This window comes from Engystomops pustulosus, chromosome 3 (assembly GCF_040894005.1).
Source record: "Engystomops pustulosus chromosome 3, aEngPut4.maternal, whole genome shotgun sequence".
Taxonomy (NCBI): Eukaryota; Metazoa; Chordata; class Amphibia; order Anura; family Leptodactylidae; genus Engystomops; species Engystomops pustulosus.
This window is the reverse complement of record NC_092413.1, coordinates 71,848,415-71,872,102: the sequence shown is the minus strand read 5'-3', so window position 1 is coordinate 71,872,102 and position 23,688 is coordinate 71,848,415. Positions and strand designations below refer to the sequence as shown.

The following is a 23,688-nucleotide window of genomic DNA, read 5'->3' as shown; positions in this document are numbered from 1 at the left end:
TACTGCCCAAAGATCACAAATGGTTGTCTCTAAAAGCAGTCAATTTATAGAAACTTTCCAAGAAATTCACCACTAGCTGAAAGGTCACATGACCTCATAGTAAACATTCCTGTTTCAGATTATGCCAAAATTCCATGTACTGTATATTGAAGGGGTTGGTCAGGAATTCTAATTGATGGACCATCCACAACTACAAGTGAATGGGAGCTGCGACTTACAGCATCTGTACTTGGTTTATGACTGGTATAATAGCTGGTGGGGGCGCCCCTCACTGATTAGATATTGATAACTGTTAGTTATCATTTCTGGCCAAAACCTTTATAATGGTGCATGTTGTGTCAGGGAGGCTGGAATGTATAGTTGGTGAGAATTGTGCATAATTTATATATGTTATATACTTGCCTCTTAACTAGTCTGGTACATTTAGAATTGTCTCACTGGTTTTATGTCTTTTTACTTCTATTGGCAACGCTCATTTTTTCCTTGAGGGCGCATTCATACGATGCCTTGTGTTGAGGTTTTTGACGCATTCCAAAGGCTTCAGCCTGGATCACATGCTGAGGTAACATTGCATTTCCACTGAATTTGCTAAAATGCTATGTTACTTACGCATGTGTCCAAGGCATGTGTCCTTTGGAATGTGTCAGTAATGCATCAAAAAACGCAACACAACACAACGCATTATGTGAACATGCCCTGAATAAGAGTCTAAAAGAACATTTTCAACTTGGCATACATTGGGGGACATTTTCTATGGGGCTTCTGCCTTTTTTGTGATGCTCTCACCAGTTGTCGGCTCCAGAAAAAATTAGATTTTCGCATCCTTTGACTCCACTCGGAAAAAGGGGTTTGGTTTTAATAGTGTGGAAACTCGAAATTAATACTGGTATTTTACATTTTTGGGCCCTGAAAAATGGCGGAGAGTAGACCAAAGGACAAATGTTCTAGCAGAATAAAAACTGGCGCCCAGGACAGAAAATTGTCCCAGGGACAGAAATATTAATTATGTACCTCATTACCGACAGCTAGTCGGAAACCAAGCGAGCGGAGGCAAGGACACTTTATATGATGTGACCAGCGTGTTATGAATTAAAGCAGACCGCTAGTCCATTACTCAGAACTCCGTTGGGAATAATAGCAGCAATTAATGAAAAAAGATCAATTACCTTAATGTTCATTAATTTGAAATCAGTCTATAAAAGGATCATCAGAGCAAATGATGATCCCTCCCCCAGCTGTACATAAAAACATCACTAAACAATAAAGGGGTAAAAAGTGTTAGTGCCACAATTCTGATAAACCCAAAACTAAAAGGACACTTGGTAAAGGGGTGCATACATAGCAGAGGGGCACGGATCCAGATTTCATCTGTAGAAATGGAGCAGTTTGGATGTGGATGACTGCATTAAATTGAACATGTAGAACAGTAGTGACCGCACACTTAGTAGAGGGGTGGTGCTCAATGTAGGATTCTCATTCCACATTCAACTCGTATAGGGAACATGGCACACACCAAAATGAATTTTTATTCCAGTAAATATATTCACTGGAGTAAAAATCATAAAAATCAATTTTAAAATCGCTTTATGCAGAGCAAAAGGTTTTTCCATAAGAAATGCTAAAAATGTTTCCTTCTATGAATTGTGTTCTTTTTTAAATTTACAGCACAGAAAGGGTTAAAAAAAAGTTAATCAATAGGACATCTGAAACCCAAAACCGTGCTTTTAAAAACTGCATTTTGCCCCCCCCCCCCCCCCCCGAAAAATAAAATAAAATTATACTCTTCAGCTGCTAAAATGGTCACATGATTAATGGTCAGATGGTTTGTCAAATCTCAACCACATGCTCCATATTACAGAACACTTATTATGACATGATTAACACTATGGGGAGGTTAATCATATGCTGACGATACATCATGAGGCTTAGCACTATTTTAATTCAAAATTGATGTTTGATGTTAACGGACCGCTTAAAAACGACCCAAAAACAGGTTCAAAACACCACATGGGCCGTCGGCCTAAGGGTGATGCCACACATGGCGTTTTGAACCCGTTTTGCTTTAAAACGGGCCAAAAACGGGTTCAAAACGCCATGTGTGGCATCACCCTAAGGCCACTTTTGTGACCTCTGAGGGTGGGGACACATATGGCGTTTTTAGGTTATTTTTAGTTAGTGCGTTTTCAGATCGCATAAAACAATGTGTTTTTGACCAGTTTGAATTAAGCTAATTGGTCAAACCTGGTCAAAAACGCCATGTGTGTTACCACCCTCAGTGTGCCCACTACATTCTCCAATAAATGGTGAAAGTGCAGTATATTTATCGATCTGGAGAGAGGATTGTTAGCCCAGCGGTATATGTGGCGTTTTGAACCCGTTTTTGGGCCATTTTTAAGCAGTTCGTTAAATGCATGCGTTTTTGAAAAAAGCTGCTGTTTTTTGAAAACGCATCAGTTTTTGACCCGTTTTTAATTAAGATCATTGGTAAAACCTGTCTAAAACGGATGCGTTTTCAAAAATGGATGCGCTTTTTAACGCATGCATTTGTAACGGACTGCTCAAAAACGGGTTCAAAACGCCACGTGTGCCGCTGGCCTTATTCAGCATTTATTCACATTTCTTGTGATGGCGACCTATGTAACCTAACCATATTTCATTCTGAATCTGATTTACAAGGTAATTGTTGTTGCATTGTCTTGTACGGCTGGGTTCACATCACATTTTGTGCAATACGTTGTAAGGACATGTTGGGGGGGATTCCCCTTATACAGTGACATTCGTCGCCTCCTCCCCCTTGAATGTGGGTAGGAGCGCTCTACGGTTGACTGATACCAATGTACAAAGCGTTTCCCTATTGATGTCACTGTGCTTGTATGGACAGTGACATCATACTCCAACCCCCCTTCCCCCGAATGACATATCCAATCAGCAAACCTAAAGGAGGGATAAATTGTGTTGCATCTATTCCCCATAGGCTACTATTGCCTCTGCCGAGGGCATATGTCGCTCAGCAGGAAGGAGCAGCATACCTTGTATGCCTCCATCTGGAAGTACACTCACCGGCCACTTTATTAGGTACACCATGCTAGTAACGGGTTGGACCCCCTTTAGCCTTCAGAACTGCCTCAATTCTTCGTGGCATAGATTCAACAAGGTGCTGGAAGCATTCCTCAGAGATTTTGGTCCATATTGACATGATGGCATCACACAGTTGCCGCAGATTTGTCGGCTGCACATCCATTATGCGAATCTCCCGTTCCACCACATCCCAAAGATGCTCTATTGGATTGAGATCTGGTGACTGTGGAGGCCATTTGAGTACAGTGAACTCATTGTCATGTTCAAGAAACCAGTCTGAGATGATTCCAGCTTTATGACATGGTGGAGTATCCTGCTGAAAGTAGCCATCAGATGTTGGGTACATTGTTTTCATAAAGGGATGGACATGGTCAGCAACAATACTCAGGTAGGCTGTGGCATTGCAACGATGCTCAATTGGTACCAAGGGGCCCAAAGAGTGCCAAGAAAATATTCCCCACACCATGACACCACCACCACCAGCCTGAACCGTTGATACAAGGCAGGATGGATCCATGCTTTCATGTTGTTGACGCCAAATTCTGACCCTACCATCCGAATGTCGCAGCAGAAATCGAGACTCATCAGAACAGGGAACGTTTTTCCAATCTTCTACTGTCCAATTTCGATGAGCTTGTGCAAATTGTAGCCTCAGTTTCCTGTTCTTAGCTGAAAGGAGTGGCACCCGGTGTGGTCTTCTGCTGCTGTAGCCCATCTGCCTCAAAGTTCGACGTACTGTGCGTTCAGAGATGCTCTTCTGCCTACCTTGGTTAATAACAATGTAAGAAATGACTTACGAGGAGAGAGAATAACACCCAATGGTCCTCAATTTGGAATCGTAATGTCTGTTGCTGGACCTAAATACATTAAACCTACTCAACACACGAAACACCAGATATGCACAGACACTATATTGTTGAGAAAAATATGTAGCAAAAAAATTTTATTAATCAAATGAAATATCATAAAAACATACACAATCAAGGTTATGGAGCAGACATTCCTTTTTTTTTGGGGGGGGGGGGTAACAACTAATACTGGACAAGTTACATAAAAGCATCAGGTGGCATAGTGGTGTAAAATTGTCAATGCACAGTGGCATGTATTATATCTCCTGGGCCTATGGGGAGACTGCGATACAACACAGGCACAGACATGATGACCAAATCTGATATAGTAAAAAAACTATGTAATGGACAATATAAACGTTTACCTAGGTACCAGGATACACGTAGCCACCAAGATGCACAAGTACCCCGACGCGCGTTTCGGCACGCTGCCTTCGTCAAGGGGTATTAACACACAGACATGGGAAACCTTTTAAAATACCCAGTAGCCAATAGATGCAAAGAACAGCACAAATATCCACCTGATTATAATTTGTCCCTGATTACTTACTATGTGTTGTAATGAAGCGCATGTAGCTGGCAAAGTCCCGCCTACCGGAGTCAAAAAGCCGCGGCAGTCACCTGACCATGTCACGTGACGTGTGCCTTCATGATCTGGATTACGCTTATCGCGGGACTACGAAGCCGGAGACTCTCCAGCGCATGTGCACAAAGTATGTCGCGTGCTACATCCCGCTTGTTGACGAGAATCTAAAGGTGTTACTCCTTGTTTTAAAATTGTTAATTTTCATATATTGAAAAGGTAAATAAATAACTAGGTGAATAAAGGAGTATAAACTGTTTGTTTACATTGAAAAAAGGGGACAGGGCAAGGAAGACCATAATTAATTACATAGAGGTCAGAAATGCATATATTTATATAAATATTCATAAAATAACACCGCTAGTAGTATTCCATACAAACATCCATATTGTTCATAATACATATATTTAATTTCTGTGTAAAAGCACCCATGGTGACATTATACGAATGCAAACTGATATACATAATAAGTATGTGCTAAGCAGTATAACAAGATATATTAGGAAACAATGACGTCATAATGTAATTTAATAATATGACACAACGTGTAGTGAAATATTGTGTAATGTAATAACACTGGTGATGTGACTAATAATAAAAACAATCCCAATAGGGATGTATTGGCATGAACGTCAATGTTGATATTTTTAAAGTGCCAGTGCAGGTATAATCCTAAACGTGTCAGAATTCATAGTGGGTATGCCATTGGTGAACCAATGGACATATATTTAGGAAGGGACATATCACAACTTTTGTCCCAATTTTATTGCCATAGAGTGATGGTGTACCTGTGTGAAATAATGGAAATCTTAGTGATAATTTCCTTGGTCTTATGGAACAATTGCATCATTTCTGGGTGATGGAAAAAGTGAGTGCAAAAGGGGGAGGAAAGTGAGGTGAAGAAGGGCATGTGTGAGGAGTGATTGTGCAAAGGGGGGTGAGGTACAAACGTGCTTTTGGTGTGCAAGGAGGTGGCGAAATGGATGCAATTGGACCCGAAGGTTGAGGAAAGGAATTAACAAGTGACCTGACATGAAGTATGTTGTGTCGCATTGAGGTAAGTTGACATTAGATACATTGTTGTTCATGTACGTTTCTTTATCGGCCAATGGCGTTCAATACATTATTGTTCTATATGCATTCTGTATCGTCACCACAAGATAGTGTCAAGACTATTATCATATCCTCCTCTAGGTATAATCCCTCAATCCTTTGAAGCAAGTCCGATGTGTCCCTTACGTAAGATGGTAGGCATTCAACAATGCCTTTGAGATGAAAGATCAATGAATTTGCCGATACCCTCAGTGAGTCCGCCCCTACCCGAAATGATAGGGCGTCCAGGAGGCCTGGCCGCATCCTTGTGAACTTTGGGTAATAGAGTGTGGGGACTCTTGGTGTCTGGACCGTGAGGGCATCGGCAAGCTCCTTTGAAATTACATTAGTTCGTATGTCTCTATTCAATGTTGTTTCAATTTCACCCTGATATTTACTATTGGAGTAGAAAGTTAGTTTTTCATAGCAAATGCTATTCTTCAGTTGACGGTACACTTCATTTTCGTACATTTTTCTGGGCCATAAGACAACATTTCCACCCTTATCGGCTTGTTTGATTATTACATCATCCAAGGATTTGCCTTACGCATACCGGGTGTTCTTTGCATCTATTGGCTACTGGGTATTTTAAAAGGTTTCCCATGTCTGTGTGTTAATACCCCTTGACGAAGGCAGCGTGCCGAAACGCGCGTCGGGGTACTTGTGCATCTTGGTGGCTACAAGTATCCTGGTACCTAGGTAAACGTTTATATTGTCCATTATAGTTTTTTACTATATCAGATTTGGTCATCATGTCTGTGCCTGTGTTGTATCGCAGTCTCCTCATAGGCCCAGGAGATATAATACATGCCACTGTGCATTGACAATTTTACACCACTATGCCACCTGATGCTTTTATGTAACTTGTCCAGTATTAGTTGTTACCCCCCCCCCCAAAAAAAAAGGAATGTCTGCTCCATAACCTTGATTGTGTATGTTTTTATGATATTTCATTTGATTAATAAAATTTTTTTGCTACATATTTTTTCTCAACAATATAGTGTCTGTGCATATCTGGTGTTTCGTGTGTTAAGTAGGTTTAGTGCCTACCTTGGTTGTAACGGGTGGCGATTTGAGTCACTGTTGCCTTTCTATCAGCTCGAACCAGTCTGCCCATTCTCCTCTGACCTCTGGCATCAACAAGGCATTTCCGCCCACAGAACTGCCGCTCACTGGATGTTTTTTCTTTTTCAGACCATTCTCTGTAAACCCTAGAGATAGTTGTGCGTGAAAATCCCAGTAGATCAGCAGTTTCTGAAATACTCAGACCAGCCCTTCTGGCACCAACAACCATGCCACGTTCAAAGGCACTCAAATCACCTTTCTTCCCCATACTGATGCTCGGTTTGAACTGCAGGAGATTGTCTTGACTATGTATACATGCCTCAATGCACTGAGTTGCCGCCATGTGATTGGCTGATTAGAAATTAAGTGTTAACGATCAGTTGGACAGGTGTACCTAATAAATTGGCCAGTGATTGTATATGTCAATGTATACGTCTGGAAGCTCTCCATACATATACGCTGAGCGTATGCAAAAAAAATTAGGTGTACATTAGAATGTAATCACCAAGGAAGTGGAAAATCAGCTTGAAAGAGTTTGTTTCAAACTTTCTAGAAGAAAAAGCTGAGAAGACAAGTGCTATTATTATGCGGTAGACAAACAGATTTCCAGCAGCTGTTTAATCTCTCATGTGACAGGTGGACAAAAGTAACAGATTTCTCTGAAACTTTATTCTTCTGTAGCTGGTGCTTTTAGTCAAGACTGTATATGGAGGGAAAGCAAAACTGCTCTTTTTTTTAGTACCTCCTGTCCTAGAAGTGAGAAGTGGTTCAGAATCATTTTATCATGCTTGGTTTTGATGGTAGATTTCCTTTAAGACCAACTTTACCACTAGGAGTAGTTGGCTTACTTACATGTGCCAATAGCTTTCTACCGCTCCCTCACAAGCACTTAGAGTTTAACCCCGAAGTGCGTTCCCAAATTATGCAGTACTATTACGTCAAGCTTCTGGCACCAGCTCCTGAACATCGCTTGTTCAAGCCAACCTGTTAAAAAAAAAAAACACTTTAATAAAGTTTTTGTAATAAAAAGAAATTAAGTAAAAGTCCCCCAAACAAAAACGTATAATAATAACAATAGTATAATATAATAAAAATCACCACAAAAAAACTACATATTTGATGTCCATAAAAATCTGTACAATAACTCAGAAACATCATTGACCCACTCGGTGAACGCCATAAAAACAAAAACTGAAAAACTCGCCAAAAATGTACATTTTTCATAAAATCCCTTCACAAAAAATGTTCCAAAAAGTGATCAAAAAAGTTATTTGCGCCAAAATGGTACCACTGAAAAGGACACTCAACAAAAAAAAAAATAAGCCCTACACCAGCTCGGTAAACAAAAAAAAAAATTATTAACCCTTTAGTGACCGCCCATACGGACGCATCTGTTTTGGACAGGTTTTACCAATTATCTTAATAAAAACTTGTCCAAAACGGATGTGTTTTCAAAAAACCGATGTGTTTTTGGACGGATTGCTTAAAAACGGACCAAAAATGGGTTCAAAACGCCATGTGTGGCATCACACTTAGGCTAGGCCAACAGGTTTCTCCATCTAGTCAGGACCCTGCTCTCAGAGTCCAGATCGGAACAGCTGTTAACCCCTTCGATCCTGTGGTCAATGCTGTGACTGCAGGATCACTGTACCTTCAGAGGGAGGGGGCTCCCTCCCTCTCCTCCCGGCACCCCACAATGTGATCACGGGGTGCTGTCTTCAGTGCCCAGCAGCCGGGAACCTAATGAAGGTCCAGGGATCTGCCATCGGCACATGCTTGCTCGGTCTAGCCTCTGGCTGGACTGAGTAGCTGCCTGTCAGCCTATGCATCTGCATAGGCTGACACTTCTAATGCACTGCAATATATGGTTATTGCAGTGCATTAGTATGAACAAGCGATGATCACTAGTTCATATACTAGGTAATTGAAAGTAGGCAGCACGTATAGTGAAAAAAACGGGTGTTCTTTATTCCATGTTGGGGTACAGTGAAGTACAAAAGCAGCGACGTTTCGGCTCCAGAGAGCCTTTTTCAAGCCAAGTGAAAACAGTGGAGCTCATATATATACCAAACATAGTGGTCACATGATTACATAGCACCCACCCCCTAATTAGCATATTGCATCAGCATACTCAAATGCAATATGCATTAAATGTCTACAACACAATAAATTAACTTTCTCTACGTAGTTCATATACTAGTAATGTGAAAAAAAAAAAATAAATAAATATGAAAAATAAAATTCATTAAAATGTCCTACAAGCCCCTAACACATATAAAACAAAAAATAATTTTAAAAAAGTGGAAAACAAATTTAAAAAACCACAACATGTTAGGTATCACCGCATCTCAAAATGTCCAATCTATAAAGATATAAAAACTGTTATCCCCGGCGGTGAACCCCGTAACGAAAAAATGTGCTCAAATGTCGGAATCAACCCTTTTGGCCTTTTTCGCAGCACATAAAAACATAATAAAAAGTGATCTAAAGGTAGCACAGTCCCTAAAATGGCAGCAATGAAAACGTCAGCTCGTCCCGGAAAAAATGACAACTTAGCCAACTCCGTTACTCCTAAGTATGAAAAAATTAGGCAGAATATGGTAAAGGTAATATATATTTTTTTTTTTTTGGTACATAAGTTTTTAATTTTGGTAAAATCTATTGACACCTAATAAAACCTATATAAATTAGCTATCCCTGTGACTGTACCAAACCAAAGAATATATTAGAGGTGCTATTTGGAATGTACAGGCGTAAAAGACGCAAAAACAGAGCCACAAGAAAATGGTGCAAATGCTGTTTGTCAATTTTACCGCATTTTGAATTGCATTTACACTTCCCAGTCCAAGGAATGTGATATAAAATACCACTAGGAAGTAAAATTTGTTAAGCAGAAAATAAGCCAGAAAAAAGTTGTTGATTTTTGAAAGTGGGGAGCGATCAACAGAAAGTAAAATGGCAAAGGGGTTATAATGCCCCCGATATCACATAATAAAAAGTTTACAAATTCTCTGTTTGTGGTACCTGAGACCACGTTCTCACATATATACAATCTTACCTCAACATGTGATCGCAGGTGGAGCCTTTTGGATTGTGTTTCAAAACGCATCCAAAATACCATATGTGAATGTTACCCCAGAGGCTCTACAAACCCATCATGGAACCTGAAAACTATCCTGCCCTACAAAAGCTCAATGGCTCCTTCCCTTCCGTGCCCTGCCATGTGCCCTGACAATGGGCTACATCCACATATGGGATGTCCTCTTACTCGGAAAAAAACTGCATTTTCTACTTCTAGTCACTTAATGGGGGTAAATTTTAGGGCTAAATAGACTAAATAATAATAATTATTAGTGAATTCGAAATCAAACCTTCATTCTGTTTGAATTTTTGTAAACTACATAAAGGGTTAACAGGCTTCCTACCTGCTGTTTTGAATAGTTTGAGGGGTTAAGTTAAAAGAATTCTATTAACAGAGCTACCAATACCCCTATAAAAATAAAATGGTCCCTAAAATAATTGATTCTAAAAAATGTTTGAAAATTTGAGAGAATGCTCTTCGATTTGTGATTTTTCTAGCGTCCTAATAAAACAGAAGGACACTTATAAAATGACGCCAACACAAAGCTGAGATGTGGTAAATGTTAGGCCCGTTCCACACTTGCAAGTGTGATGCAATGAACTTGCATGACACTCACAACGCATGCGTTGTGAGTGTGATGTGAGTTAATCGCATCGCACTCGCAAGTGTGGAACGGCCTTAGTCTTACTACCCAAATTACTTACTATCAGTTTGAAAACCAGAACATTTTGAAGTTTGAAAATAGCAATTTTTTTCAATTTCCCACTATTTTGAAATACAAAATGTAACGGAAAAACAAACTTATAAACATTTTGGTAAGTTGAAGTCTAATAGGCTTTGGTCATCAAGGCGCAGATGAGCTTGGTCACTAAGGGGTTAAAGTTGTCTCCAAAAATATACGAAAACAAAGAGATTTTCTCTATATTCGTTTTTCTCCAGTAAAATTGAAAAAATGTATTAAAAAATAAACTATAAATTAGGTATCACCGTAATCATAGTGACCTATAGAATAAAGATGGTATATTATTTTTATGGTATTGTGTACGATATTAAAAAAAAATAAGATAATAAGATAATAAAATATTAATAAAAAATAAGATTTTCTTTTTCTCCATACATTCAAGAGTTAATAAAAATCATCAATAAGCTAATGACCCACTGAAATGAAGTATTTGTAAAGTGCATCTAATTTTGCAGAAAATAACTCTTTATATGTCCAAATTGCCAAAGAATTGAAGACTATGCATAAAAAAGGGACTATGCATAATCTGCTTTGATTGGCGCGCCTTACCTTCGATTACCTTACCTGGCGTGTGCCCATACAGCAGGTTACCACCACATATAGGGGATTGTTATACTTGGGAGAGATTGGGTATCAAACTTTGTGGAGCGTTTTAGTATTTTATCCACTGAGAATTTGTACATTTTTTGAAAAGCACATTCATTTAGCCAAAAAAATTCAATTTTAAGATTTTGTTTTAACCCCTGTAAAAGGGTTAACAAACTATAAATCATAAGTTGTTTTGCATACGTTGAGGGCTGTAGTTTCTATGATGGGGTAATTTATGGGGTTTTACATTTATTTAGGCCGCGCAAAGGTACTTGAAACCTGAGCAGGTCCCTCAAAAGCAAGATTTTGTGTTTTTTTTGGAAAATGTGAAAAATAGCATCTAAGGCCTCTTGCACACTAGCGTTGCGTTTCACGTGCGTGTGCAATGCGTGAAAAACTGACGTTTTTGCTGCGTTTTTGTTTCATTTTTGTTCGCGTTTTTTTGCGTTTTCGGTGCGTTTTTCACGCGCGTTTTTTTAAGTCCATGGGACTTTTTCAAAGGGACCAAGGTTCGGGAATAAAATGTTTTATTTAATTGAAAAATAATGTCTTCTGATCAGTTGCAAACATCTGCGATCTATTCTTCACTGTTCCGCGCGCGTATATTATCTCCCGACAAGTTAGCAGATGTGAAGAACAGTGAAGAATAGAATAAAACCAGTGAACACAGTGAAAACAGTGACCACAGGATCATTTAAGATAAAAACACAGTGCAGAACACAGTGCAGAATAGATTACAGATGTTCGGCACATCTGCTTACTTGTCGGGAGATACGCGCGGAGCGCTGCGAACAAAATAGCATGTGAAGAACAATATATATGTGTGAAGAAGACATTGCAGATGTATGGAAACATCTGCAATGTGTTCTTTACACACATATATATTGTTCTTCACATGCTATTTTGTTCGCAGCGCTCCGCGCGTATCTCCCGACAAGTAAGCAGATGTGCCGAACATCTGTAATCTATTCTGCACTGTGTTCTGCACTGTGTTTTTATCTTAAATGATCCTGTGGTCACTGTTTTCACTGTGTTCACTGGTTTTATTCTATTCTTCACTGTTCTTCATTGTGTTTTTTAAATTAAATGATCGTTCGCGAGCAGGGGAAATACTGTTATACTGGTCACCTAGCAACCCTTACGTTTAAAACGCATTGCACTCGCATTGCACTTGCAATGATTGCGAGTGCAATGCGTTCTTGATGCATCTCCATAGACTTGAATGGGGCGTGAAAATTGCGCGTGACTCGCAAAAATAGAGCATGCTGCGATTTTGACGCGCGTGCAAAACCACGCAAATGAAGAAAGACCCATTGAATACAATGGGACAGAGTGCAATGCGAGTTCTGAGCGTCAAATGCACGCGCAGAACTCGCGCGTGAAAAACGCCAGTGGAGAAGGGGCCTAAGGGTGGTGGGACACGTGGTGTTTTGAACCCGTTTTGGGGGTGTTTTTAAGCAGTCCGTTAAAAAACACATGCGGTTAAAAATTAGTTTTTTCCATTTTTGTCCATTTTTCCCAATTATAATTATCACAAAAATGAATGCGTTTTCAAAAAACTGATGCGTTTGCAAAACCGCATGCGTTTTTTTTTAACCACATGCGTTTTTTTTAACGGACTGCTTAAAAACGGGCCAAAAATGGGTTCAAAACACCCACTCTGACTGCTGGTGATACACTGAAGTGTCGGCTGTTAGTTAATGCCGGCACCCTGTTTATCCTGATGCCAGTTTGGCTCAGATCTTGAGCTGAACTGGCATCAGCTCTGCATCCAATATATCAGATGCAGAGTGGGAAGGGGATAAAAAGGTCTAAAAAACTTGACGTGTGGCATCTCCCTAAAGTTAACCCCTTCCCGGGTCCCGGTGTATGGAGAGGGCTCGCGGGCCGAGCCCTCTCAATAGCCGGTAAGTCTTTGCTGCATATTGCAGTGGATTGTCGTGGATCGCCGCTCCCCGATGACGTCACGGGGAGCGGTGATCCGTCGCCATGGTAGCCTCGGGTGTTCCGAATACCCGAGGCTACTTCGTTTTAACCCATGCATTACAATGTGCTAATTGCACATTGTAATGCATGGGGAGTAAAATCCACATATACTGCCATACAGTAGTATGGCAGTATATGATAGGGTGAATCAGACTACCTAGGGTTAGAGTACCCTAGGGAGTCTGAAAAATAGTAAAAGTAAAAATAAAAAAAAAGTTTTAAAAAAAAAATAATTATAATAAAAAAAACAAAAAATTCAAATCAACCCCCTTTCCCTAGAACTGATATAAAAATAAATAAACAGTAAAAATCATAAACACATTAGGTATCCCCACATCCGAAAATGCCTGATCTATCAAAATATAATAAGGTTTTTTCACTGCGTTTAACCCCGTAATGGAAAATAGCGTCCAAAGTCGAAAATGGCTTTTTTTTTTTGCCATTTTGAAAAAAAAACATAAAAAGTGATCAAAAGGTTGCACAGTCCCAAAAATTATAGTAATGAAAACACCATCAAAATTCGCAAAAAATGACACTATCCACAGCTCCGTACACCAAAGTATGAAAAAGTTATTGGCGCCAGAAGATGGCAAAAAAAAAAAAAATTTGTACAGGAGGTTTTAATTTTTTTAAATGTATGAAAACATTATAAAACCTATACCTGTAACGTGTGACATAAGATTTGGTATCCACGTGATCGTACCAACCCAAAGAATAAAGTAGACATGTCATTTGGGACACAGAGTGAAAGCTGTAAAATCCAAGCCCACAAGAAAACGTCGCAAATGTGGTTTTTCACCATTTTCACTGCATTTGGATTTTTTTTCCCGCTTCCCAGTACACGCCATGGAATATTAAATACCGTCACTATGAAGTGCAATTTGTTACGCAGAAAATAAGCCATAACACAGCTCTTTATGTGGAAAAATAAAAAAGTTATAGATTTTTTAAGTTGGTGAGTGAAAAATGGAAGTGAAAAAACTAAAAAAAGGCCAAGTCGTTAAGGGGTTAAAAGACCCATAACATCCTACAAAAATGAGAGGATGCATAAAAAACCATGTCGACATAAAGCTGACAGTTTGCTGTTATGATTCCACCATTTTCACCAAATATCAGTTTTTTTTCATAAATAAACGCTTAACATACCACTAAAATTTTTCAACTAACGAGTACAATTTCAAAATCACTTGGATATGTTCCTAAGTTATAACCACTTATAGTGACAAATGTCAAATTTGAAAAAAAGGGCCGTGTCAGGAAGGTGAAAAGTGGCTTTGACGGTAGGGGGTTAAGGGAATTTGAAGAGTAAAATCAGTGGGCTCACTACGATTATTTAATTGCCACCAAGTTTGAACAAGGGGGGGGGGGGGTTTAGCATTGTAGCTCCATTGGCATACCTACATCTCACAATTTTCTCAATTGTCGCTTTGCTAAAAAGAAAAAATTGTACTTTGTTTGCAATATTGGGCAGAAGGAAATCTGTCCATGTTCTTGTGATGTCACACAAGGGCGCAAGTTGTTTACATCTCTACTCTTTGTAAGGGTGTATTCATTCATATTGGGGTTTTTTTCACATCACTGATTTTTCACTGAAGCAAGTCTGGCTTATGGACACATACAGATTGGTTTTCTCTTCCTGGTTTCAGTGATTTTTCACAGATGCCTTACTGACCCATTCTTTTCATTGGCCTTTTTTGTAACGTGTGACATAAGATCATGGACAGATTTCTGTCCATAGAAGTAAACAAAGAAGCTTTCTATAAAAGAACATCAAATCTAGAAAAACGTGAGAAATTTATACAGAAAGTATATTGGAAAATTGTATTACTTTTCATTGCAGAAACAATATCAGTTATTTGCTGAAAGCAGAGAACGCCTTTAATGCAATGCCATTAGGGAAATCGCCTCTACTCAGCTGATGTATTGTGTTTCATAGCACAATGTAAATGCAGCCTCAAAGCTGTAGGAAGTAGACCTTGCTATGACTCTGCTTTCCCCCTCACCTGCTTGTAGCTATTAGGTAATCTGATACTTCAGGATGCTTCTGCTGTTTTGCTTTCAAATGGACATTTTATGGAGCAAAAATCAGATTAGGAAAAAAGAAGCAAGAACAAGTGGAAGCATTTGATCTAATAAGATAACTGGGGAGAAACGTTACTCATTATCTGTACCTGCTTGAACTTGTTTTCTGTATAAAAGAGAACCTCTCCGCCATGGACAAGACCAAATAGATGTCTAAAGACACTAGGGAAAAATTGTTGACCCACACAAGGCTTTGATGGGCTATAGGACAATAGGAAAGCAGCTTGGTAAGAAGACAACAACTGTTGGCTCAGTAATTAGAAAATGGAACAAACACTAGATGACAGTCAATCTTCCTTGGTCTGTAGCTGCACTCAAGATCTCATCTCAACTTAGGTTTCTTTATCGAGACGCGTTTCGAGCCCGAAACCGAGCTCTTCATCAATTACACAAGGCATGTGGTAAGGATGATTCTTAGAAAGGTCAGGAATCGTCCCAGAACTATACAGAATGACCTGGTCAAAGACCTGAAGCCAGCTGGGAACTCAAAGATTACCCTTAGTAACACACTATGCCTTTATAGATTCAATTATTAAGGGCTGCTCATACCAGCTCATTTCCAGACCTGTTTGAAGTTCCTACTGTCCATCTGGATTATCCAGAGGCATGGGAGAAGTTCAGATGAGATCAAAATAAACTAAACTTAATGTTTTTGAGGACAGCTTCGAAACCTGAAAGATCCGGAGAAGATCAAAATCCCTGCTGCACTGTGTGTAAACTTGGTCAATTGTCATTATGTTCTATTATGTTACATTTTTCTATGGCATCAAATACTTATTTCATGCCATAAAATGCTAATTAATTATTTATTAAATTAATTATTAAAATCATACAATGTGAATTTCTGGATTTTTTTTAAGTGTACCTACAATAAAAATTACAGACCTCTCCATTCTTTTTAGGTGAAAAAACTTGCAAAATTACCCTGGTAAATTGTTTTTTGATTTGCTATTGTTTTGAATACAGGCGGTCCCCTACTTAAGGACACCCGACTTACAGACAACCCATAGTTACAGACGGACCCCTCTACCCACTGTGACCTCTGGTGAAGCTCTCTGGATGCTTTACTACAGTCCCAGATTGCAATGATCAGCTGTAAGGTGTCTGTAATGAAGCTTTATTGATAATTCTTGGTCCAATTACACCAAAAATTTTGAAACTCCAATTGTCACTGGGGCAAAAGAAAAAAAATTGTCTAGAACTTCCATTATAAAATATACAGTTTCGACTTACATACAAATTCAACTTAAGAACAAACCTCCAGACCCTATCTTGTATGTAACCCGGGGACTGCCTGTACATATTGTTATCTCTCTTTCTTATGGATTTGTGAGATATGTATACCTAGTAGTAGGTCCCTCCTTTGTGATCCGTGCTTATTTTAACAACAAGTCTATTGACTATTTTTTATAAAATGTATGGATTTATATTCATGCTGTGCATTTTCACCACTCCTATTTACTTGAATGTAGGGTGTTTCATTTAAGAAGTAGGCGAGGTAAATTTTTCTGGTGTAGATTAAGCCAAGCAATAGGAAGTACAAAGGTACAGTCCTCAACTACGCCATGTTGAAAAACCTTTTTTTTTTTTCTTCCAAACACAACTCATCTTTTAACTCCTTAACAAACTGGCCCTTTTTTATTTATTTTTTCATTTCCATTTTTCACCCCCCCCCCCTTCAAAAATCTTACTTTTGTATTTTTACACGGGAAGAGCTCTGTGACGGTTTGTTTTCTGCGTAACAAATTGTATTTCATAGTGATGGTATTGAATATTCCATGCCATGTACTAGGAAGCTGGAAAAAAATTCCAAATGCAGTGAAAATGATAAACACCTGCATTTGCGTCGTTTTCTTCTGGGTTTGGATATTTACGGCTTTCACTGTGCTCCCCAAATGACATGTCTACTTTATTCTTTGGGTCAGTATGATCATGGGGATACCAACTTTTTATTTATATCAGTTCTAGGGAAAGGGGGTTAATTTGAATTGTTAGTTTTTTTTTATTAGAATTTTTTTTTTTTTTTTATAGGGGACATCCCTATAATATATACCATATACCTAATCCTTCTTTTGTGCATTGATCCAAACAGCCTAAATTTAATGGTAAATTGGGCAATTACATCCTAAACTTTAAACCTGAAAAACATAGCTGTTCAAAAACAGAAGCAGTAACTTGGTTAACAATTAAATATTAGTTTACATAAAATATTTCAGGGATCACTTAAGTTTTTATTGCCCGTATTAAACTGTTGTACATTTCCAGTACTACTTTATGTGACTTGTATTTAGTTTCCGTGTGATCAATGTTATGCAATGTATTTTTGGCTAGTTTTGCAATGACTTCATATCCTGTTTGGAAGTTTTTATGTTGTGTGATCCACTTACATTGGAGAAATCTGCAATTGTAAAGAGCAGATCTGCATAGAGAAGATTTAGAAAGGGCAAGGATCCCATTCAGATCAGAGGAAGTAATGCATATAAATAAGGTGATCAACATTGTTATACTGTGATATAAAGCTCCAACCGCAGGTTCAGCAACCTGATGCAAATCTAATAGTAAACTTTCCAAACTTTCATGTTACCGGTATTTTCAGCTTTTGGTACAATATAAATTAATATTATAGGTGTAAGAATAAACTCTTTTGTGCATACACTGAAATGAAGAGCCGCAGCTGTACTCTATTACTCTTAATATTTTCAATGACGCGTGGGTGCTGCACTTATTGAGATCTTCACTACTGTCCAACTGGATATTTATTGAAAGTTTTGGTACATCAATAAAAGAAACACAAACAGCATAGTAAAATGCCAGTACAGTATACATTGCCAATATTCCGGTGGGTAGTGAATAACAAACACTCAATGGTAATGAACATGAGCTTGATTTAAAGTAAGTTGACAGATTCTTGAGAAATATCAGGACTCATACCAGCCAACAATTACTTAACTTCTAGTAAACAAGGACATAGACAAAGATGGGGAGCACTAAAGGGAAGACACAAGCGGAAAATTAGGGAGAGGGGGGGGTATCCGCACCCATATTGGTAAGGGCCAGCCCTATGATGGGCTCCCTCCTCAGCATTCATTTCTTCCCATCCAGAAGTCATCCCATGAAGCCCAGATAAGGTGAAACCTATCTACGGTGTTTTTGAGGAGCGCGGTAAGATGCTCCATCCTTCGCACCTCCTGTATCCTGGCACATAATTCCACCCGGGACGGGGGAGGGGGGCAGGCTCCATTTGGCTGAGATCAGACACTTAGCAGCTGTGAGCATATGCAGAAGTAGCCTAGAGGTCAATTTCTTCATCTGCGGTGGAAACAGGTTCAATAAGCACATGGCAGGGTCTAAAGAAAATTTGTGTTTAAGGACTGAGGACGCCACATTGACCACCATTCTCCAGTATTCACTAATTAGGGGACGGTGCCAAAAGATGTGTGGAACATTCGCTCCCTCTCCTCCACACCTCCAGCACACATCCGGGGAGTCAGGATAAATGCGGTGTAATAAGGCTGGGGTATGATACCAGAACATCAACAATTTGTACTGATTTTCTTTAAACTGTACACATTGGGATAATTTTGCCGCCCTATCCCAAACAATCCTCCAGGACTCCTGAGACAGCTCCCTGCCCAGATACGCTTCCCATTTTCGCATGTATTTGTGTTTTGGGGGGGTCACGTGGGTAGGTCAGGATTTTATATATAGCTGAGATAAGACCTGCCGTGGATTGTTCCATTTTGCATATCCTCTCAAATTCCGTGGGTGTAGATACTTTAGTGGAGCCATACAATGAGGTGAGATATGATTTGATTTGCAAATAGCTAAATAGAGAGGATGATGGTAGGTCATATCTGGATTGTAGGTCTGGAAAGTCGAGAATGGCTTTAGTGCTAAAATCCACTATGTCCGCAAAGCGAAAAAGGTTCTTAAGGAACCAGGGTCTCGACATCTGTCCTGTTAGACTGGAGGGCAGACGTGAATTGAAAAGAAAGGATGTCATAGGAGATTGTTGGGACTCTAGGGGAAAACGTTTTTACATTGGATCCAAATTGATCTTGTATGCGACATAGGCCCCAACAATAGAGAATCATGGGCAGTTGTGGCCGTGGCCCACAGGAAGGTGTTAGGATGGACGGGGGGGGGGGGGCACTCCAAAGCTTCTCTATCTCCATCCACTTGGAGTAGGCCGGCAGGGAGGACAACGCCGGTATCCGTCGTAGGTGGGTCGCCCAATAGTATTTAACTATGTCTGGGACTGCCAAACCCCCCAAATCTTTAGGCTGCATTAGTAGTGTACCTGGCAGTCTATGACGTTTATGCGCCCAAATAAACTGAAATCGGAGAGAGGCCTGGAGTGCCCTGAGAACCTTAAGAGGGACCGGGACTGGAAGGGTTTCAAAGTGATATAATAATTTTGGTAAAATTGTCATTTTCACGGCCGATATTCTCTCAAAGAAGGAGATCTTTTTTTATTCCATGTATTTAACAGCTTTCTGATAGAGTCAAATTAGGGGGGGGGGATTGTGAGAGTGCAACACTCTATAGTTAGGAGTCAGATTTACCCCCAAATATTTTAAGGAAGTCAATTGCCACTTATAATTGTAGTTGGATTTTAGGAGCTCCAGCACATCCTGGGGTAGGTTATTAGGGAGGGCCTCCGTTTTGGCCACATTTATCTTGTACCCCGAAAGTTTACTATATTCATCCAGCAGCCGGTGCAGGTTGGGCAGCGAAAGGTGGGGTTTGGTGACGGTCAGAAGTGTATCGTCCGAAAAGAGGGATAGCTTAAATTCTTTATCTCTGACCATAACCCCCCCTCCCCAACATCCGCTGACCTCCTGATAGCTGCCGCTAAGGGTTCTATACATAGAACAAAAAGAAGGGGAGACAAGGGGCATCCCTGTCGAGTGCCATTAAAGATGGGGAAGCTTAATAGAGGCTTAAATTTTATAGTCTGCGTTTAATAAGGCCTATAATTGGTACAATCTAGAGCAGGGGTGGCGAACCTATGGCACTGGTGCCAGAGGCGGCACTCTGAGCCCTTTCTGTGGGCACCCAGGCCTTCACCCCAGAATGAAGTTCACCAGACAGAACTCAAAGAATCTTCCTACAATGATAGACAAATTTGCCCTCCTCCTTTCAACTGCATTGGTGTCCTTGGCAGGCTGAACGATTGAAAGTTGTCAATGAACAAGGAGAAATGCATTACTACTTAAATTGCTGCGCTGGCACTTTGCAATAAATAAGTGGCTTTTGGTTGAAGTTTGGGCACTCAGGCTCTAAAAGGTTCGCCATCACTGATCTAGAGGGTCCTTTCCAGGTTTGGGGATCAGGGTTATATGTGAATGGGACATTTCCCTAGGTATCGATGTGCCATTCAAAAAAGCATGAAATAGGGCAAACAAGTGGGGGGCTAGCAGTGTTTGAAATGATTGATAATATAGATACGTCAGTCGGTCAGGGCCCGGAGATTTGCCGTTAGGAAGAGCTTTTATGATGTCGGTCAGTTCCTCCAACTCAATAGGAGCATTAAGAATGTTTAGCGCCCCCGGAGGTAGTCGGGGTAGATTGCATGATTGAAGGTAGGCGTCAATCTGGGAGTTGCGGGTCTGTAGGGAGGGAGTTGGGGAGGTTATAGAGATTGGCAAAGTATGTCTGAAAAATCCTAGAGATCTCAAGCGGGTCATACAAGATTGAGCCATCGGAGCGGCGGATGGAGTGTGCCGAAGTCCCACCCGTTTCCTCTTGCAACCGGCGGGCCAGCAAGGTATGGGCTTTATTGCCCCATTCAAAAAATTTTTCCTTACAATATGTAAGCAGTTTCTCTGTACCATATACCGCTAGGTCTTTAAGTTTGGCTCTGGTTTCCACCGCCTGCTTAAGGAGAGATCTGGTCGGGGTTTCAGCAAGTGTTTGCTCCAAAAAAAAAGATGGGCTTTTAGTTCCACTTCTTGTCTCTCTCTGTCCCTCTTCATTTCAGCTGCCAAAGTGACACACCAGCTCTTCACCATCATCTTATGTGCTTCCCATAAATTAGGAAGGTAAACTAATTCTGCATTGTCACGGAAATAGTCCGTTAGGAATATTGCCAGTGTTTCCCTTGGGGACGGTTTTTTGAGGATAGTCTCATTGAGCCTCCAGTGGTAAGCTCTAGTGTTCATAAGGGGATCAGAGAGGTTCCGGGAGAGGGGAGTGTGGTCTGACCGTGTTATCGGTCCCAGAACTGCCGTATTCATCAATCGTAGGATCTGTATGGTTCCCAAGAAGAGGTCGATCCTCGTATGGGTGCCATGTGGAGGGGAGTAATATGAGTAAGAGCGGTCACATGGATTACATATTCTCCACAGGTCAAATAGTCTGTACTGTCGAATGAGTTTCCTAAATTCCTGGGTAGCCCTTAGGAGACCCGGGGGGGGGGGGATTTATCGCGAGTCGATCCGCAAACGCAGAGAATGGTAGATTAAAGTCCCCTCCCATGAGTAGGGCCGCTGGGGGAAGTTTAGATAGGCATCGAAAGACTTTTTTGTATAACTTAACCTGTCCTGTATTAGGGACACAGGGTGAGGGGAATGCTGCGTAAGGAGCCCTGTAGAATAATAAATCTGCCCGCGGGGTCGATAATACTATAAGGATGGCTACTCCCCCTCGAAGTCCATCACCATTGGCCTGGAACGAGGTTGGATAGGAGTTCTTTGCAACACGAGCCTGAGGCGTCAAAGTGGGTTTCCTGTAGGAAGACCACATCTGCCTTTTGGGAGCGTATTTCTCTCAGGGTCATTTGGTCAAAAAGTTAACCATTGCATAACAAATGTGGAGTCAGACGGCATCTAATTAAGCCTACCCCGCATCTCAAAGAGATCCACCAGGTTTCAGCTAGAATCGTGTGCGTGGTACCTGGAGAGAAACCCGAGATTGTTTCTTCTGAATTAGGGACCATTCAGATGGTGAGGGGGAGGGGCAAGCTCCCAGTCAGGAATTTCAGGGACCTCCAGGTACAGCTCCTTACAGAAGCCCCGCAGAACCTCATAATAGCGGAGCAGAGATGTTTGCCCATTGTTGTTGGCAAGTAAGGCAAACGGGAAGCCCCATCGGTACGCAATACCTTTGTCTCTCAGCTGAGAAAGTAGTGGGCGAAGTTGTCGCCTTTTGTTTAACGTAATCCAGGAGAGATCAGAAAATATCTGTATAGTGGCGCCTGCATATTTGAGAGTTCCCGATTTTCTGGCCTTGCCCATTATTTGTTCCTTGAGCTCAAAGTCATGCACACAGCAAACTATGTCCCTGGGTCTGGTGGCAGTGCCACGGGGGCCTAAGGCTCTATGAGCTCTGTCCAGTTTGATCTTGTGAGTGGGTGGTTGATCCAGGATTTGGTTGAAAAGGGTTTCCAGTATCACTCTGACATCTTCATGGCCTTTTGGTTCGGGCACCCCTCTTACTTTTAAGTTGTTGCGCCGCCCTCTGTTATTTAGATCCTCTGTATGACGATACATGTCTCTTATAGTGGTAGCCTGTGCAGCAGTGCTATCCCGTAGGCGAGCTACATACAGCCTTGTATCATCATCAGACCCTGCACTCTTCCCACCAAAGAGCGCAGATTTTCTTTCACTGAGTGCAGTCCAGTACGAAATGTGTCTTTGACCTTTTCTATGAGGCCCCTAAAGTAGGTAAATTTTGTAGCAGAAGTTGCATTTCCGAGGACACTGTGGGGGAGAACTTTGTGGGTGATCCGCCCAGAGAGGCTGAACTGCTAGGGGACCCCCAAGGGTAGCTATCTTCCTGCATACCTGGCAGTGATGGAGTGGCACCCAGATCTTCTTCTGGAGGAGCATGTTAAGCTGTTTGGGCTGCCCTGTAATTGGGAGAGTGGAGTGGCAAGAGGGCTACAGCCTGGGGAAGGGAAGAACCCTCATCTGATAGGGGCCCAGGACTGTGGGTTTGGAGAATTTTTTTGTGACCCCTCCGGCAAACCTCCACCCTCCTGATGTATGCGTAAAGGGGGAGGTTGCCTTGGGTATCATGGCAGCCCCCTGCCGTGGTTCATCCTGGGAGGGGGTAGTTAATAATGCCCCAGCCACTATAGCCTCATTATCAGAAGTCTGGGCTGTATTAGCCTGGGCTACAGTAAGGGGGAGGCTGGAGCCGTGGCAGTTGTTATCTCTGCCCAAGATGGCGGCTCACTGCCCGCCATGCGGTCTGAGGCCCGGAGGTGCTTCCTACCCGGTTCATCGCCCGCGCCTGTCCCCTCACATGTTGCTGCGTCGGGGGGTGCCGTGGCGGATGCTTTTTTCCCCATCGGGAGCGTCTTCTTGCCCGCGCTGGTGCTGCGGGTCTGAGGCGGGGAGATCCCTGGAGCCGGGGGCTGTAATGGCGGGAACTCCGCGGCTTCGCTAAGGAAGCGGTCCAGGGTGGTTTTGGGGCCACCGGGTTGGCTTGGGGGATTCAGTCCCTTCCTGGGACCCTTTTTGGGTTGCCTGCCAGTTTTGTAAAGCTGATGGTGTAGATTAGTGGCAACCGGGATCAGGAGCTTCCGCTCACGCGG

At 41.2% G+C, this 23,688-nt stretch overlaps 1 protein-coding gene across 3 annotated transcripts in view; it reads left to right on the top strand.

Moving 5' to 3' along the window:
• SYNJ2 (synaptojanin 2) overlaps positions 1-23,688 on the top strand; it is a 128,919-nt gene that overhangs the window by 7,633 nt on the left and 97,598 nt on the right. The window lies entirely within an intron of this gene.